Here is a 15,668-nt window from a genome sequence, read left to right as displayed (position 1 = left end):
TGTGGGACACAGTGTAACGTTCATGTTCTTGCAAGGAATCTAGTTTGAGTGTTCTAGGTTTTTAACTATGCATATACACAAATATGTGTATATTTGCTTTTTTCTTTTTTAACTTAGTCACAGGGGAAAACTGTGTTCATGAAGTCTCAGGGCCAGACTTTTTTTTTTTTTTTTTTTTTTTTTTTTTTGATTCTAGATTCCACTGGTTCAGGCATCTGTGCTACAGGCTTGTCTGTGCTATAGTGCAGAGAAACCTTCCTCTTCGACCTACTGGGTGTTTCTCTTTGGAGGGAGGAAAGGAATTCTTTCCATGCTAAGAGAGTTCAGGTCTCCTCCTGTCACTGATTGCCTCTGTTGCTTAGTTGAGCCCAATTATATGCAGTGTTTTTTCAGGGGTGCAGCTGTGAAGAAGACATGTGCAAATCATATCAATAAAATAACAGGATTTGCATACACAGGAGCAGTGCACACACTACTGCTTCAAAGATTTACTTTGTAAGGTACACTTACTGTCCAGCAGGAAATCTGCTGACACCACCACTTTTATTCTCTTCCTGCTTAGTTTTCCTACTGCCATAGGCATAGGCAGCAGAGAAAATAGCAGTGCTAACTGTTCATGCAACAGTAGTAATAGCCTTTAACAGAAGAGTAATTACCTTTGTCTAGTTTCTCCTTGCTCTAAAATGCAATAAAATAGAGACCAGTGACTATGTAGCTGAAGCACACAGAAGTTCTGTTGCTTTTAGTAAAGCAGTGGCTGGTTATGTGAAATGCCCTTTACTCACAAGCTAAATTCACATCTTAATTTTGAAAAAAATCCATTACTGATGGGTAGATTTCCTGAACGCATTTGACAGCTTTCAAGCCAGTGATATTTGGCAAGGTCTTTTAAAGCTATAAGAGATTTATAGCTAAGGAGATTATATAGCAGCGGGTTCAGACCCGATCCCTTTTCCCCAGCCTCTGCACTGGGTAACAATGACAGGAGGTGTCTGTATACCAGAAGGAATAGTTTAAGAGAGGTGGCTGCATTTGGAAATAGAAGCCCCTGTTAGCAGCCGGAAGCATTGGTGCTGAAAAGCAATCACTGGTGTCAAGAACTTTCTTAGCTAAGCACTGCAGCTGGTGGCAATAAATAGCATTCTAATAAAGGAGGATGTTCAACCCATGACATAAGCGAATACTGTTTGAACCACAAAAAGTAATTTATGGTGCTGCATATGTCTGAAATGGATTTTTTTCCGATACATTTTAAAATAAAAATGTGAAGATTTCAATGGAGAGAAAGATCTGCATTTTTAAATCAAAATGAAATTGAAAGATCAATGAAAAGTGTACTTCTTTTTAAAGTACGCAATGATACATAACATCTTAAGGATGTGCACTGTCACAAAGCACAATTACCTCCATTCCTAAAAATGAAAGATGCTGTTTTCTATGGCTGTGAATGTTCTCTATATTGCATAAAACCTAATAACTTGCCATGTCAGTGATTAGCGCCCCCAATATTTAGACTGAACCATCATCTTCTCTCCTAAAATGCCAAAATGATCATGCAGAAAGTCACAAATAACAATATACTTGGATTGCATAAACAGAATGATTCATGAAAAAATGTCCTGAGTCTCAATGAAGGGAAGAAGAGGAAAAAAAAAAAGAGAGAGAGAAGGGGATAATAAAACCATTAAGTTCACTGGACCTGTTAACTCATTGACTCTGCTACAGTAAAGAAGTTATTAGTTTTGATACAACTACTGGTTTATTTGAACATATACTTTTCTTTGTTATGCATTCTGCTTATACCACATGTGATTTCTCTTACATAATTATTGTGAAACATAGCAATTTTACATACTGTATCATATGCCAGTAGGACAAACATTGTGGATGTGGTACCAGAAGAAACTGTCCTTTGAGTTTATTGCTACTGGCTGTGTTCCCCCCCCCCCCCCCGAACAAAAGAAAGGTTGTTTTGTTTTGTTTTGTTTTGTTTTAAACTGAGCATAGGCTGTCAAGTTAACTGAATGTATGGCTTGTTCTGAAAGCCATTTTATGCAGGAGTTTGTTTTGAATCATGAGGTCTGTATGCGCAAGCATGTAAAATGAGTAACTGGGTAAGTGTTATCAAGATGAAAATCCTTTGTACTAGAATGAAAAACATGGCATGCACATTTGAAATTCCTTAAGGAAAGATATTCTTTGTATTATACTTTTACATATGTGTATTAATTCTCTATTTTTGCTTTTAGAAGAAATATGTCAGCATGTTTAGAAGATACCAGTGTATCAGCAGTGAAGCTCTGTGCTTAAGCTGATTTTCCCCTGCCCTCGTAGGTGGTTTCTGCTGTCATCTAGGAGTTAAAGAGCCAGATCCTCAACTGGTGCACATCAGCACAGCTATCCTGAAATAAATAGGCATAATGTCACTGGAGTTGCTGAAATCTAAGCTCAGATTCTTAGGTTTTGCAGTCCTTGAGTGCAGTGCTTTAAGGCTTACAATACACACTTCTGTGATACTTTGTTATGGTATAAATAAACATCATGGTTCTGATTTGAATTATAATCTCATTCACCCATAAATCAATAGAGCTATGCTTATTTATACCAGCTGAGAGGATAGCCTAAAGGCTATTCATGTTGTATGATAAAGTCACGGGCTGTGATTCTGACCGCACCCTTCCCCCCATATAAACAAGGAGGCAACCCCACTAATGCCAGCGCAATTACTTAGATGTAAAACAGTTGTTGAGAGATTTGGATTCAAATCAGTGTCATGATGTTTATTCTGCAGTAAAGTGATGTGTTTGCTAAGGCTTTAGTTACTTCAGAAAGAAAATAAGAATCTGAATTTACATGCAAGTATGAACACTGGGTGGAAATTTGGGAATAGTTAAAGGACAGAGCATCTACACAAAATGTTGAATTGAATGTTTCCTGTAAACTCTATGTGCAGTCATAACACTCTTTGATTCTGCTTCATATTTAAACTAGGGTTAGAATCCAGCTGCAAAATCTGGATCTAGATCTGAATTTCCACAAGTTCAAGGTTGTTGTGATGAAGGGAGTTTATTTGGTTCCATATCTAATTTAAATTTAGAACTTTTAAGGTAACTTCAATCAGATGTTCTTGGGATCCACTGGACGAACAGTGCAATAAAAGCAGAACTTAAACATATCTGGTATTGTGTAGGAATTTTATGAATATTCCAGTTTAAGGTTAAAATAGTGCTCTCATGCAGACAGCCTATGTTAATAAATTAAAGGGTGGGGGGAGCTTGCAAAACATTTAAAATCCTGGCAAAGCAAAAGAAGAGAAGCACAAAAAGTTGACCTGAATTCTCAAAGCAGTGCATGTGGTTAACATTGGTTTCCCCTTTATTGATTTTTGTCAAGGTTGGCTAATGCTTTTTTTCTTTTTTCTTTCCCCCTCTCCCCCTCTTTTTTTCTCCTCAGAAATACTGTAGTGGTAACTAAAGATAACTTGCACATGTGTACAACATCAAGGATAACAGTATCAATGATACAAGAACCTTCTACAGATGCAATGCATAGTAGCAAGGAAACATAACTGCGTATGCATTTACACCTCCATGGCTATATTTTCTTCTGAAACTGCAAATAATTTTAAAAGAAGGAACATGGCCTGACAAGAATTAGGAACTATGGGATGAATTGGGTGCAATATTCACTTAAAAAACAAAATCTGTTGCCATTTCTGACATGAGTTCAACCCATAATATTTCCTTCAATATATTATCTTGATCAAAATCAGTTATAGGAATGAGATAGTCGTCAGCTGTTCTATTTTTGTCAATGTGAAAAAAAATCAATAATCTCCTTATTCTTCTTTATCTTCTTTCTTCAATAAAGTACAATTAGTAGTGGATCTGTGGAATGTCAGTGACAATAATTTTGATAGAAACTATCTCATACTTTGGCCAGCAAGGATGTATTTGATAACAACCTGCCAAGTAAGGGAGAGAAGGAAAGTTGAGATGTAGACGAATGTAAAAGGGCTACTTAGAATGCCAAGGCTGGTGAGTGCTGTATTCCTCTTGACAAAACTGGAATGCACTTTGCCTGATTTTGTGGAGTAGCCTTGTATTTCCTGGCTGCACAGCTTGCAGATTCTTGATGGGAGGTTATCTCCTGTCTGGAGAGGATCTTTGGTGCACTGAAAAAGCAACTTTGCTCAGGGCAGGTAACTGGGGAAATAAACAAAACAATTTCTAGAACTATGAGATCTTGCCTGAGAAAGTAATCCGTGACCCTATTAACGTTTTCAAAGAGAGCAAGAAGGCCACAGCTTCTGTGTGGTCTGCTCCTTGGCACAATCTCAGCTGGAGAAAGAGAGGCTGAGGGAGACTTATGAGGCTCAGCTGCCCATACAAACTAATTGCAGTTTACCTGATAGGATGTTCTTGGTGAGCTAGCTTTGATAGTCTGGCTTTATTAAAGGAAATTCCTCGATTCGGTTTCTTTCAGACATTTGGAACGCAGAAGTCAGGCTAGATATGATCTCTGACCAAACAAGGGTGTCTCCAGGCAATTTATACTTTTGAGTACCTGATTTATGTTGAGTGGGACATAGTTTGTCCCACTAGAGTTGAAGCACCTGGTATGCAGGACTGTATGATTCCAAACCGATACTCTTCTGTGACATATGAATTCGCTGATCATGAATTTTTAAGACTCTGAAGCCCATTTCTTTTTCCTCTCTCCTTCCTTCATCTGGCACAAAAAATTGCAGGAGACCATTTATCATTTTGAAATGTAAAACGTTTCACTTATAGCACTCAGCTCTCCTGATTTCCCCCATGCTGGTGATTTGGCACAGCAGTTGCACTGGCTTCTGCGGTATCAGACCCACCTTGAGTTGTGTAATGGAATAAAATGGGACCCACAGATTGTAGATGCATGGTTAAGCAACCATGCGATCCCCAAAGACACAGCAATGCTTAAGTGTTCTCTACTTCCCCAGTGAATTCATTCAAAAATACAAGCATAAAGAACCCCAAATTCAAACAGAAAGCCCCATTAAGCCCCCTAGTACTCTTGTTTTGGTTCTGTGCTTGTTGCCATTCTCTTTCCTGAAGTTATCTTGCAGAAAAAGCATTGGGGTCTCTTAAATGTGTATATTAGGTGCTGGCAGCACTGAATCTTACATTGTAGATCCTGCTTGAAAAAGGAATGGAGGTTAATCAATGCTCTTTCCAAAGAGATCTGAAATAGTTATATTTGCTGAATTAGATCTTTTGAAGACTTGTATTAGATGGCGAGGGCTAGTTTTTGCTTACCATTTTTGTATGAAACTAAATTAGGAGCCACTTCTGTTATGTGTGTGGGTTTTTTTTCCTTCTCTCCTTTGATAATTTTCTGTTCCTTTTTATGTATTTTAGTACAATGGGAGAGGGACCTCAAGTTCTTGGATAGGATGGTGTATCTTTAAAAACTCTGAAACTTAAGAGGCCTTGCCAAATCCTGCATCAAATATGTAACTCGCAGAAAGAGTATTAAAAGATATTTAAACTAAGTGATTAATTTCTTACCATCTGGAAGACCACGAACAGTGACAAAAGCAACTCAGAAATTCATATGCCATTAATAGGCTGCCTGTTTTGATACAGAATATTATGCTGCTTGCAGCAACAGATTAACGTATAACCAGTTATGGCTGGCCTTTCAAACATATCAGAATAGACAATCCTGTACATAACAGGGAATCTCTATATTATGATTGCTGTCCAAGAGTTATGATGTTATGATAAACAATTGGTTATGTTGTTTTGACAATGGAAAAATTAATGAATGAGACAGATTTCCCTGCAGTGATGAACTGTATTGTAAAGAAACATTAATAAAGATAAAACATTTAGCAATTCTTTAAGAAAAAGTTACATTTTTGCTCTTTTAACAAGGAACAAAAGAAGCCAGAAACATGACAGATTTCATAAAGAAAGCTGTTTCCAGATTAAGTAGGTCTGATTTTGGTTTTACTTTGCCAGATTTTCACTTCTCAAACTGTAGAAAAGTGAGACAGACTCATACTGTTTTCAAGCTTATTGCTTATGTGGTGAGTGTCTTGTTACTGCTAGTGCTGTTATATTCACCCATGATTGTCTGTGCTGGGGGAAGCTCACAAGGTTGGACAGAAACCATCCTCAGGAAATGCCCCATAAGATCCATTGTGATTCTAACATCTGCCTGTTACACCAACCATACCTGTGTAATGAGCTACTGTAGTAAATCAAGGAACTGGGGATGTTTAGCACCATATAGATCTTTGGAGTCAACTGCATTTCAATGTAAACAGACTAGATCGGTAGAAATACTGCAAAGTGTACAAAACTGTAGCAGCTGAGACTCAGGAGTCTTTTAATATTGAAGGAAAAGAGATGCTTTATATAAAGGTACCTCTGGCCCAAATGGCTTTCACTGTTGAGTTACTCGACCCAAAACTTGGAATCTCCCATTTCTGAGTACCTAAATGCTTTGAATAGCTTAATTTTCAGAGTACTTAGCATGTTTTTACTGAACAGTTTTCATAAACTTAGGCTCCTCCAAATCACTAGATAGACCTAAAATTTTCTGGAATATCACTTGCCTAACAATTTGAACAGAACACAAAAATATCTGGCAAGAAAAGATAGAGAAATACTTGGATTTAAAAGCTAACATCCCAATAGAAAAAAAAAAAAAGTTGGAAATATATATTAGGCACTAAGTAAAAAGTCATGGCCAGAAGATTGAGAGAAACATGAACAAAAGTGTCCATCTCTAGGTGATGAAAATTAGGTACTGATGTCAAGGATCTTCCTATCTATCTTTCACTGTTCCTCTTTTTGTGATATTTCTGTGCAATCCTTCTTCAGGGTGAGGTTTACAGACCAGTGTAGTTAGGCTATGGTTTTCAAGAAGCTTATAGAAAATGGAGTCCTTGAAAGACAGAGGAAGGTAGGTGGTTAGATCCCTTCAATTCCCTATTGAGTATTTCCACTTAATTTTATACAAATGTAAAAATATATCCTGGTTACAGAAACATCTCCATTTAATCAGAAACATTAAGTAGTGGAGGTGTGAATAAAGGCCTCTCTGTATTGCTAGTAAATGCAAAGTCAGGCTTCTAGTCACCTCTTTTGTTAACTGTTATCTTGGGTGTCTGCTATTCTAATCTTAATTCCTTTTGAATCTGATCTTTAATTTAGATGCCGGAATTCAGAATAGCATTCCTGTGGACCCTGGTTCCAATAGCTAATTTTGCAGGTGCCTGGAGCAAATCTGACCTCAGCTTTTATCCTCAGAATTCCCCGTAAGCCTGAAATTCTGCTGCTCCTCAAAGCATCTCTGTTGTACTGTTACCATCTCATCTAGGCTCATGTCCCAGCTAGGATCCATAACCTACAAGTCAGGGAAACTTCTCTGTGGGGTTTCACCTATGACAGATGAGACTGGAGACTCTTTAATTGCACCCACAGATTTGAACTCCCACTTGTGTATCTCCTGTAGAAGGTGCTGTATCTACCTGCCTTTGTAAACAGGTGTGGTGAGAGAGGGCTCTGTCAGTATCTTCTGTGCTTCAAAAGAATTATCTCTGTGTTTATTTATTAGGAAACAATCTGTAGGCACTTACACTTAAGGCTTTGGTTTATAAGTGGATGGAGACACTGCTATATCCCCAAGGAAGAATCTTGCCTCAGGGGAAAAGTCTTCACATATACTTCTGCTCAGTTTGCTCCTGTTTCAATAGGTGCGTTGACTTCCAGGTGGGTGGCCGTTCAGTCCAGAGGTTGTTTCAGATTACCCCCGATTACCTTCTGAGGTGGGTGGCTCCTTCAGGGAAATACAGAGGGAGCTGAGGCCCTGAAATAAGGATCTCAAATTTCTCTCCTCAGAAAAGTTAAGCTGCATAACACATGGTTGCAGCACCTGTTTGGTGATGGTGTGAGCTCAACAGCTGAAAAGGTAAGCCATGGACTTTAATGAGTTAGAGAAAACCAGCTTTATGTTCTGCTCTGTGTCACTGGCCAAAGCTCTTTCTTCTGAGAAGCACTCCAAATGCTACGCTAACACAAAACATCTATCGGGATTCTACCATGCCATTTACTTCACGTCCAGCAAAACAACAGTCAGTAAAATAGGTCAACTCTATACCTAAACAAATCAGGTGTACAACTACACATGCAGTTGCTTCTCTTTGATTGATGGCATCCATGTAACTGTTTATGTCTATGATCTAGGTTTAAAACAACCCCCTCACCCCCCCCCCCCAAAAAAAAAAACCCAAATGGGTGCATTTTATTTCAAACTGAAGTATTTTAGAAAGTTGGATAGAAATTTTCAGAAGCATTTGGCAATTGGCTTAGCCTAGATTCCTGTGAAATAATTGGTAAGTGATATCCAGAGGAGAAGAGTTAAGCTATTTCTGATTGCACTAGAAAATCCCACTCTTGATTTCTCAATTCATTTCTTGGAAGATGAGCCAACAAGGTATCTGTTGTAGATTGTAGTATATGTATAGCACACCGTGCTTTGAATTTTAGTCCCTGTCTTTCTAAATTAACTGGTGAGTATCATCCACTGAACATCAATGATATGACTAAATTACTTCAAAGAGCTATGTATGAGGCTTTTTAGTGCTGAGACAAGCCTAAACATTTAAGTAGCTAATTTTCATTGTTAATAGTACTGAATTTCACTGAGGAATCTAAGATACAAATATATGCGTATGCTGCCATATTTGCAAAGTTCTTTTCTGATTCAGCATATAGCAACCTTCACCTTGCTTTGCCTTGGAGAAATTTCAGTTTTTGTACACAACAAGAACAAAAGTACATTGCCTTTACTTTGGCTCTTGCAGTATAAAGATTGTCTCCAAAAGCTTTGTGGGAAACAAAAACAAAATAACAGCAAAAACCCAAGTGTTAAACCAAAAAAGCAAAATACAGATGTTTAGAATCACAGCTAAACACGGGACTTACTTAGAAGCTGCAGTACTGTCCACTGTGTATTATTACAGCGCAATCTTTGGCAATAAACTTAACTTTAATGCCTTGGTCTACCTGTGTCAGAGAAGCAGTGAGAAAAGTAATGTCTTAAAAGTGGTGTAACAACAATTACGTCAGAAAAATAATTCACCAACCTTTAAATAATATCAGCAGAACAAAAATTGAAGTTCACTGGGGCTTCTCAGCATGAGTTTTATACAGATGAAAGAATCCAGGTCTATCTTGAAGTCAGAGGCAGGTACTTAATCTGGTTTTTTTTGCGATTGCTGTGACCAGTCTATTTTTGGAATACGGATTAACTTCTCTAGTTTATAAAAGTAATGAGCCACTTTGTAACCTTAAAGTATAAGTGGGCTAGAAAATAAAGAGAAAGTCCCAATGGTGTCTTCAGGGCATACTATTCATAACTTGAATATTAATCATACTCTGCTGCTTTTGTTTGCTGTGATCCCTTTCTGCCTAGTTACCATAGCTTGTCTGCTCCAGGAAACCCAAAAGTTGAATACCTTTCAAAGTGTGTAACATACTCCGACGCAAAATTAGATCATCCAGCTATTATTAATTCTGCTGTACATAATTCTCACACATGAGCTGTCCAAGGCAACGATCTTCACAAAATTTATAGCTCTGTACATATTTTTATTGATGGAAGTTTTCTGCCTTTATACAAAAGATGGCTTTGCATGATTAAGTTGTTTCATGGTCTCAGATGAGGTAATTTCATACTTATGTTGCACACAAAATGGTTTTGTACTTCAAACTATAAACTTTTGAGGACATTTTTTAGAAGACTCACCCAGATGGAATCACTATTAGGGCCAAAGCCTGTCTCCCTGTACTGACAGCAGAGGTAGTTGAAGTATGGCATCATACAGTAGTCGTGGAACATGCCCCTGATGCGTTCCAGATGGTGCAGTCGGGAACACTCTGCATCCGCACGGCTTCAGTCACGTTCTTTAAGATTTAAGCTTTACTTCTCCAAGTAAAACAGTTTAGTATGAACTTGCCATATAAATCCTAGCTCTCAATCCCTGATTAGTCTAGAACCTGAGGAAAGGGTATAGCTGTTCTCTTTCCTAGCATGCTTGTCGGGCTTTTTATCTTACACCTGATTACTCACAGAGAGAGAGACAGATAAACCCCCCTTAAAGGGGAATCTCATCTTGCAGTTCATGGATTTCTGAATTCATTTTGCCTGAATTATTTCTATGACAAGTTTGCTAACTTTACAAGTAAAAAGTTCACTTCAGGCTCTGACAGTCCACTTCTAGTGTTTCCATTTTACACATTATGCTAGAAACAGGAATCCTGCTGGCTGCCTTTGTTTGGTATTAGCTGCATCTTTGCAACACCATTATATTCAGACTGTGTCATCAATGACAGTCATCTCAATCTGGAGATATCATGTGAACTGGCTTTCTAATGAAATTATCAGGCCTCTGACTGTGTCTATCTTGACCTCCTAGTGTTCCTGGAAATGTTTTTCTTCTTCAGGTACTATAGTGCTTTCTTCTTTCTTGTCCTTGCTAAAACCAGGCAATTAGGAGCATCAAACAAAAACAAAACAACCCCCCCCCCCCAAACTCCAAAAGCAACAGCCAAACACAAAAAATCCCAAACCGCAAACCAAGCACATCTAAAATCCCTCATTGACACAGCTGACATTTGGGACACAAGGGAAGCAGAACATCATTGTATTACTAGTTCATTATAGCTGTGTTCATCTGTAGATTCAAATGTTTGTCTTACCCTCCATCTTATTAACTCAAATAAGTAGTTAGCTCATTAGCTAATGCCAGGAACAGTGAAATACATGAACAGGTGGAAAAGTGCATTATAAGACATTTCTCTCAATTCAATTCTTAGTTCAGGTCAGCCATGCATACTTTATCTCCTATGGAGAAGCATCTTGTCGAGCTTTCAAATGTTTAGAAATCTGGAAGAATGGCTGGTTTGTGTCTTGCAAGCAGCCCAACATCAGCACTCATTCAATTATTTGAAAATTGTTCAGCACTTCTCTGATCTGATGAGATTTATGTTTTGGGTTGGTTCAGTGATTCAAGACATATCTTTTAAAACATGAGCAAAATAATGTCTCAATATGCTGTAGATCAGCCAGTGAACAATTCTGCAACAAATCAGCTACATCTCTGAATGCTGGGGGGTTCTGTTTGTTGTCTTTTTCTTTTGGATTTAATTCAGATAATATTTTATGCTTCCTTTCCACTAAATTAACAATGGCACATGGAGGTAATTTTATCAGCTTAAAGATACCTTTAATGTTATGACAAACCTGTGCACCTCCAGGGTGATCATCTGCCACAGAGCTTAGTTTATATGTCACTCAGATGTGTAAAACTTGCCCGTATTCCTGTAGTATCTATAGCATGGTATTTTTGGCAGAAACTATATACAAACAAGAGAAATGTGTGTGTGTGTATATGTTTTTATATGTATACACACACACACACACACATATATACATGTGTTTTTAAGCACTGGAGTGCTGATTTACAGCACAGGAGAAGATCTGGCTCCGTAATTTAAGGAGATAAACTGAATCGAGGGCATTTCTAAAGATGATATTATTCCAGCCATGTGGTTGAATGGAACTTTCTAAAGTGAGAACAATGGAAAAAGATTAAACAAACCAGACAGTGGAACAATTATTTAAAAATATCTTCCTTTTTAGTACTTTGGCAAATGGAATGCATTCAGCTAGTATACTAAGTTTCACAAGCTGCCTCTCAGTCTGGGTCTGTGGAGCTGACAGAAAGCACCACAGTGAGAAGAGAGACTGTGAGAAACCGCAGTAATACTGAAGACGATGGGAACACACTGTCAAACTGCTTTCAGAGCCTAAGCCATTGTGGCTTACTCCTTTTTCTGCTAAGGTCAGTACTAATCCTGAACTGGATGCTAAGAGCAACTAAATCTACCAAAACAGAATTATAGTTTGGTTTTTCTGTCACTTGACTGTCAAGGTTTGGATGCAAACCTATGGCTTTCTCCTTATGATGAGTCTTTTGCTTTGTTTTCCTCAGTGCTTGATTCACATCAAACATACCTTGCCAAAGAATCCAGGAAAATACTTTTTGATATCTTTGAAGGAAATATGAGGCCAAGAAATTGGAAAATGTCTTGCTGTTTATCTGTTAGTATTTATAAAAACAGGAAGCTGTCACTTATGGGCTAAATAAGGGCTAAATAGACAGAGGAAGTTGTGTTTTAACATTGTTAGCAGATCAGTGGGAAGCACAGCGATGCATCTGACTGGCTAACACTTCTAAAATAATAACTTGTCTACATTAGAGTTTTAAGGTGTCACTGTTGCAAATATGCTGGCTACTATGCCTTTAAGAACACCTTTTTTTTTTTTTTTTTTTTTTTATCCTGGACTAAAACATCTTAGAAAAAGAGGAGAACAACAAATTAAATTGGATGAAAGCAGAGAAAACAGTGAAAACTACAAAAAAGGAAAAAAAAAATCATTATCAAAACTAGGCAGCCAGAAAAAAAAAAAAGCAAGCAAGTATCCTAGAGACAACTGGCAGAGCATGCTGGGAGACAGAAGTTACTTTCAATTTAAGAGATGACACTTTTTACTGAATGCCACTTTTGCAAAAAAACCCCTGTTCTCCTCTATGGGGAATAGGACACCTGTGTACTGACCCAGCAAGGTCTTAGCCTGCTTTATAGGGGGTTCTTGAGAGAGTCTTGCCCTTACTGCTTCAGGATTGGGCAAAGGGCAGCTGCCATTTGAGTCTCTGGTGACACTGGGGCTTCCATCTGTCACCCTTCTGGAGGCTGCAGGTTACCTCAAGGTATGGAGCTACAGTTTGGCTAAGCTGCTTCTCTGCAGAAGCAGTCATTTAGCTACGAGAACAACTGTGCCCAGGCTTGGCATGCGAGGGAAGGAGACTTTTGCTTCTCTTAATGAAGCAAAAAGGGCTTTATATTAGGTACTTGATTCTGAAAGAAGAAACAGAAATAGGTAGTGTATTAGGGAAGAAGGCAGATGAAGGTAACAAAGAAGCATGGACTATCAACATTGTTTAGAAAAATAAAATTACAACTGAAGTGTGTGACTAATAGGTGAAAACAGAAATCATTATCGTTTTGAGTAAAAGCCTATAGGGGAAGTGTGAAGCCATTTCACTAATGAAAGAACAATGGAAAGTGTGAAGCAATTCTGATCTCTGGACTTACTGTTTAAGCACAAGAGCTTATTTTTCTACTTGCCACTCAGTGTACTGGTATTTGCTATCCAGTACTATCAAGTACTATTTTGCTATCAAGTACTGCTGCAGAACAGACTCACTGTGTGTCATTAGAAGTCACTTTAACTTTTAAAGAGCATGTCCTGGAAGGTAGGGATGAGACCTAATCACCTTAACTACTTCGGAAAATGTAGTTTTTTAACATGTCAAAACCTCAGCAGAAGACCAGTAAGGCTAAACAAAATGCAGTCTCCATATAAAAATAACAGGGCAAATTCTCAGCTATCACAAATAAGCGTGATACTTTTAAACACAGAGATGTCAGTGGAGCTGTGCCAATTCATAGTATCTGATCCAATCTAACAATGCAGTGATGAAGGCAGAAAGAAACTAAAAACAGAACTACTAGCTCCTACTATCACATCTGGGGCAGAGATGAGCAAGTATGAGGGAAAATCCAACTCAGTCTGTTTTCTCAGTTTCCATGACTTTTGTTTCTTATGAACTGAAGGCCATATATGAAGTTCTTCTTGGGTCTGAGTAACCAAAGAACTAAGGAAAAGGAGATGTGCAGCTTACAAACTGCAGATGGAGAGACTGCCAATTACATAAAAAAGACTATAGGTAACAAGCTATAACAAGTATCTCCCTCCAAACAATTTTTTCAATGCTACTCTTCCAGTGTAATAGGTAGCTACCTATTATCTGTGACATCAAAATTCCCCACTATTCCTCAAATCTTAAAGACTTTGTTTCCATCTCTTTGTCTTTAGTTAGTATTAGTTAGAGCTCTTTAAGTTACCTGGCTCTGCTCTAGGAGCATAAAGCTCAATTTTGCATAGCACTAATGGATAGGGCTGTAAATTGTACTGAGTTGAGTACAGCATCGATTAGGTAAATGGGACACAAAAGTAAATCTACAACACTTTTATCTCACCCTCCTATAATGTAGCTGCTTGTCAGGCCAGAAAAAGTTGTTAACAGTCTCCAAGGGCTGCGGGTTGCTGGAGCACAAACAACTCTTACACTCTTTCGTTGCCTATACCAAAACTTACAGAAAGGTTGGGGTGAAGTGAAGATGCACAGGAAAATTTCTGTGTTCAGTGGAGCCTCCAACTTTACAGCAAGTCAGCATGAGCCCATCACTATGGCTGAGTAATCGGGCCAGCAACAAGAGAATTAATATCATCAAACCCAACTGTGAGCATTGAGAGCTTGGAACTTTATGGCAAATGTCCACCTAAGCAAAAGAACTTGTTGTTGCTTTTTGCACCATTTAGTAAGGTTTTTTTCTGATAAGTATTTTAAGTAAATGTTTATTTCACCAAATGAGCTGTAAGCCACATGTTACTGACTATGAAGACTGGCATTAAGGGTTTTTGTGTATCCTATGGGGTATATGTTACATGACTATTAATTGGTGACAGCTAGCCATCAAACTCATTTATGTAATAGACTTGAAACATTGAATATTTTATCAACTTCAGACAGACTGCACACTTAAAAAAACTTTTTGTAAATCGCACCAAATATTTCAAGCATTTTCAAAGGGCAGGATTTGAATTCAACCTAACCTTGACAGATCACAGAAGCAGTTTGAACTCAGCAAGGTAAAACTCTAAAAAGGGACTGCCAAGTAGTAAGTTCAAGAAGGAAAAAAAAAAAGAATCAGATGAAAAGATTATGAACTGGAGAAATAACTAGATGCAGGCATTACAGAGGGCCCCAGACTAAATAAAAGCCACCAACTTGTCAGACAGGGAATGTATTTGCAGGCATTTTGTACATAAGATACATAAAGTAACTTTTCCACTATCCAGATCTGATAAAGCTTTATCTGAAGTGCTGTGTTTTGGATACCATGTTTCTAAAAATAAAACAAAATGATGTAGACAAATTGGGGGAGACTAGTGCAGACCAACAAAAATGATCATAAATTTCAAAACATATTCTACAAAAAATGTTGAAAGAATTGATGTTGTTTAGTTGAGAAAATAGTACTCAAATATGGAAAAGATCAGAAATAGAAAGCAACCATAAGTTTTATTCTCTATATTCATTCATAATTGGATGAGATGGAACAGGTTTACTCTATAGCAAAAAAAAAATTAGATTAGATACTGGAAAGTCTTTGAAGTCTTAAACAAAGAAGGACAGTAGAATGGATTCCCATAACCTTTCTAAGCATCTCCATCACTGGAGTTTTTTAAGAATAGGTTAGAAAGACATTTAAGTTGATCTGTATAGACAGTCTTGCCTCAGAGGAGGGATGGGACTACATGACTTGAGACCCAACTCCGTCTACGGTTTTTTTCATGATATGTAGTCAGGCCTTTTTTTCTAAATGTATTTAATCATTTTATGTCATACAAAGTCAAACACATTTAAAATGTAGCTAGGTAAAGTGCATATAGAAACAAACTGATTAAACCCATTTTATTTG

General features: G+C 37.8%; 1 long non-coding RNA gene across 1 annotated transcript; it reads right to left on the bottom strand.

The window, feature by feature from the left end:
• Window positions 1-1,092: 1,092 nt before the first annotated feature.
• Window positions 1,093-12,373, bottom strand: LOC135328477 (uncharacterized). The gene is made up of 3 exons (XR_010389383.1): window positions 8,979-12,373; window positions 4,567-4,731; window positions 1,093-2,402 (listed from the first exon to the last, which is right to left on the bottom strand). It is a non-coding gene; the product is annotated as an uncharacterized LOC135328477 (long non-coding RNA).
• Window positions 12,374-15,668: the final 3,295 nt, after the last annotated feature.

This window comes from Dromaius novaehollandiae, chromosome 5 (assembly GCF_036370855.1).
Source record: "Dromaius novaehollandiae isolate bDroNov1 chromosome 5, bDroNov1.hap1, whole genome shotgun sequence".
Classification (NCBI taxonomy): domain Eukaryota; kingdom Metazoa; phylum Chordata; class Aves; order Casuariiformes; family Dromaiidae; genus Dromaius; species Dromaius novaehollandiae.
This window is presented reverse-complemented; position numbering and strand designations above follow the sequence as displayed.